We start from the raw sequence: 4,679 nt of genomic DNA on the forward strand, positions 1-4,679 counted from the left end.
GAGGGTGAGCGGAGTTACAAAATCACAGGGTTAGTTTGGTTGGAAATGGCTTAAAGTTCTCTGAGATCATCAAGTCTGTGATTCAACACCGCCGTGTCAACCAGACCGTGGCACTGAGTGCCGCGTCCCGGCTTTCCTTAAATACCGTCAGGGATGGTGAGGCCGCCACCTCCCTGGGCAGCTCATTCAAATGTCTAATCACTCTTCATGTGAAGAAATTTTTCCTGTTGTCCTGAATCTCACCTGGCACAGCCTGAGGCTGTGTCCTTTTGTTCTGTCGCTGGTTCTCTGGGAGAAGAGGCCGTCCCCCACCTGGCTACACCTTCCTCCCAGGCAGCTGTAGAGAGTCATAAGGTCACCCCAGAGCCTCCTTTTCTCCAGGATGAGCACCCCCAGCTCCGTCAGCCATTCCTCATGGGATGTGCACTCCAGACCCTTCGCCAGCTTCCTTGTCCTTTCCTCCTCCTCGATGAAGAGGAACAAGGGCTGTGGGGATGAGCTGGTGTCTGGGAGCACAGGACAACCCGGGCTTTCTTTAATTTAATAAAATGATGTGCCCTGTGCCCTACAGTGCTGAGGAAGAATTTGGTAACCATGAGAGGATATAAAACCTGAAGGTTGAAAAAGTTGAAATTCAAGGTTCTCACAGGTTGCCTTATTGTTTTTCCAAAGCCACCTCCATTGACTGGCAGTGTTCAGGGCAGAAAGCCCCACAGAATGGGGGGTTGGGGGAGGTGAGGGGAAGGAGGTAAAAGATAATGGGTGAAACTTGTGCCCAGGAGCAGCTGTGTGGGAGTGGCCTGTGTTACACTAGACAGGTTGCACAGGGAGGTAAGCAGGTAAACTCTCCTCTGGTGCAGAGCCATGTTTTGGATAAACAGCCATTTGAATGATGCAGTCTCCTTTCTTCCTTGGTGCTCTGCTGAAAGCCCTCCCTGTGGTGTATCGGCAGGGGCTTTGTCGCCCCGCTGCCAGCCTGGGATGTTTCTCTTGCAGAGGAACAATGTGCTGGTCTCCTCAGGATGCCTTCTGTTGGCATTTATAATCTCTTTTTGGAGTGAGTCTGGACAGGCTCTTGAACTGGAATTGCAGCAAATGGCTTGTTGGTTGTGCAGTCCTGTACACAAAAGCAGCCTGTGCCGGGAAAACAGGATGATGGTGTTAACATGACACCATGCCCAGCTAATATTGAGCTTTGGAAAGCTTCCCTATGCTGTGGCACTGTCCTGCACAAAAGCTGGGAGCAGGAAATCCCTTTCCTTCCCAGGGCTTTCACAGCAGAAAGCTTGGGGTACCAGTGCTTCCTGAGTTTGGGCTAAGATATGTAGCTGTAAGTGCAGTCCCATGGCAGAGGTAAATCCAAAACCCCCTGTAAGTAACACACAGGTCCCTGAAATGAGGAGATAGCTACAGGAACTGAATGCTCAAAGCACATGTGTTTAAGTGTGGTAGGAGTGTGATTCCCTGCTCTGTCTGAGCTGTGTTAGCAGCTTCTTTTGCTGTTTACCATTCTCACCTTGCCTAGACCTCTTCTACTGTTCCTGCCTTTAGTTGTACACTTCATCTTCTTCTTGCTGTCTTGCACCAACTCTAGTGCTTCCTTGATCACATAATAATCCAGTTCTGCTTGCTTTCCAGCCAAAACCAATTTACTTTCTGCTGTTTTAGTGAGCTGAATTGGCTTTGTGCTGCAATCAAATGTGCACTGGAGCAAGGACTTGGCAGAAGCACATGTCCCACAGGGAAGAAACTGGGGGAGGGATGGGGGAAGAGGGCTACCTCTCTTGGCAGCAGTGCGTGGTGACTGTAACTGAAGCCCTGATAAGTTGCAGTTTGAGACACCACTACCCATCAGTTGCTATACCTTCTCAGGTTGGGGCTGTCATCTGGCTAGCAAAAGCAGCCTAATAGCAGGAATGTTTTACTGTTTCATAGCTTTGTTTGTTTCTAATTCCTACTGTTTCTATTTAAAGGTTGTTTAAGCTAGTTTGGCAGATTTTACCCCAAAGATTAGGGTGCCTGCATGAACTCCATTCTCCTGCCTAGATAATAGATATTTGGGAAATTGATTCATCATTTACATCCAGCAGAGGATATCTACTCTTGATGGAGGGCATGAGGAATTACATCTCTCTTCTGGTGGGCAGGTTTCATACAAACAGTTGAAAAATCACAAGAAGTCATGGCTGGAAATTGGTTTTTTTGTAGGGGCTGAAATATAAGAGTATCCTTGACAGCCACTGTTTGCAGTACAACTGGTAGTTTTGTTAAAGCATTTCTCTTTCAGGGCTGAAAGGGTTCAGGTGTGGCCATTTTGGTTTGGAAGACTGGGTGGGATGCTGAAGGGATGCTATTATGGACTGGGTAAAATTCAGTGAAGCTGTTGGGCAAAGTAAGTATTTAGAAGAGCTTAAAGTCATTATGGAACCAGGTAGTTGAAATAACAGGGTCACAACCAACACAGAATTACAAGGTGAGATCTACATTAAAAAAACCCGTAACTCTATGACATAAGGGTTTTTCCCTGGAGACTCATAAAGAAAATACAAGATACAAGTATACAAGTCACTCCAGTGACTGCTGGAGTTGCCTATATATGACATAAGAACCAGTGAAACAAGCCACGGAAAATCATGCTAACTAGGGAGAAACATCCAAATGCAGGAGAAGGGATTAGATATTGTACTGGCTAAGTTTAAATGACAACCACCAAGGAAAAAGATCAGATCATTTGTTTTTACATTATTGCAGGTGAAAGGATGCTCTGTCGTATGTAAGCAGATGGGTTTGTATCAAAGACGCACTCAATTCTGTCATCAATTTCTCTTTGTAATAGAAATAACCTTTGGGACTGAATTTTGGCTAGCTGATGAAGTCCAGAGGGACTGATGTGCAGAAAATGAAGTGTGAACTGTTTTGATATTTTTTTTCCCCCTGGTAATTTACTCGAGTAGGTCACATCTGTGTCCTGGATCAATGTAGTCCTGGATACATACTCCCGCCTAACAAAACAAAACAAAACACAATGAAACAAAACAAAACAAAAAACCTAAAACCTAATCTAGATACAGGGTACAAGGTCCTATAAATAGATCTCCAGGGACAGATTTCTCCAGCCAGGCAGGCAGGGCACCACTGGAGTCTGTTCAGTCTGACAGGAACACTAAGCTCCTGAGATCAGCAGGACTAAAATTAGCTTTGGAACACTATTTTCTACCCTTATGCTGCTGCTTTTATATGAAATCTGTTGTTTATTGTTATAAACAACAAGAAAATAGTTTGGATTGAAGGCTTTTTTTTCCCCCCTTTCTTAAGGAGATTTTGAAATCCCTGGTGTTTGGAATGGGAGGTAAATTCAGTTTGGGAACAAAGTAATTTGTTATGTGTCGTCAATTTTTTTCTGGGCTAATGACAAAAAAAATCACAACACTAAAAATTTCTTCAGCAAAAGAAATGTGAACAGTCATGACTGATTTAATATTATATCCTTGGTGTGTGCTGTTACAAATACCTAATTTTAAAAGCAGTGGAACCATAAGCTTCTTTTATTTTTGTCTTTGGAAATGTGTGAATTGTTTGGTCAGTGGCTGTTTCTCTTACAAGGCTGAGTACTTCCCAGCATCTTCTGAGTAATTGTCTAGCTCTGATTTAGAGATCTTACAACATGGCTTTCTGAAGAGAGGGATTTTGTGTCACTGAATCTAGACCATGACTGTGGAATAGCCAGTTTCTGGGACACATCCAAAACAGACTGGAGGTAGTGAGGATGTTTCTATTGAAGCCTTGAATCCTAAAAGGCTGTTATCTGTGGGCCCCTTCATATTTACATGAGCTTGAAGTACAGAGCTGTAACACCAGCCTTGGTAATGCTCTGCATCACCACAGCTGTCACTTTCATGCTGGCTTTCCTCAAGTTCGTCTGTTGCTGGCCACCCAAGATGTATCTGAAACCTTATCATACATTTTCTTTTTCTCTGTTCCTAAATGGAGATGGAGTAGGCTAAAGCCGTTTTTCCCTTCTAAAATGCTGAGCAAAACCAAAATGGCTTTTGAAATTTGAGAAACTGTTAGCATTAAAATTTCTCCCTCATTTCTTAACAATCATTCTCACAAATTCCATCTGTGTTGTGCTGAACTTGGGGGATCCCTTGTCTGTGTAAATCTTGGAGACTGTCTGCAACCCCGTAATTAGTTTTCTGTAATAATTTACCACTTCAATGTGAGAATATGTCAGGACTGAAATTTGCTTTCAGAGGATTTTTAGACCTTGTGTAGATCTCTGCAATCTGGACTCCTCTAAAATTCAGACTGGTAGACCTTTGTGCAGTGCTTTTGTCTCAACCATCCCAGAGGTCTCAGTAGTCCTGGGCTTCTGATTCTGTGTGCCAGTTTGCAAATTGCACAAAATTGCAGCAAGAGTGGCTATCTGGGAGCTCAGGCCACTTCCCTGTCTCTTGGCATGAATACATTGCATTCCATTTTATATTAGTAAAATATTTATGAAGTTCTGTTAACATGGTAGGGGTTCTTGCTCTTTCACAAGAGGTAGCAATTACGAGCAGCCTGCCTTCTCTCTGATTTAATCTACTCTCCTATCTAGTGTTTTTATTTTCTCATCTGGACACAGATAAAATCCAACAACAGGGTTTTTATTTTGTGGACAAAATTATTAGAGTTTG

Source organism: Fringilla coelebs (genome assembly GCF_963513975.1).
Source record: "Fringilla coelebs genome assembly, chromosome: 1".
NCBI lineage: Eukaryota > Metazoa > Chordata > Aves > Passeriformes > Fringillidae > Fringilla > Fringilla coelebs.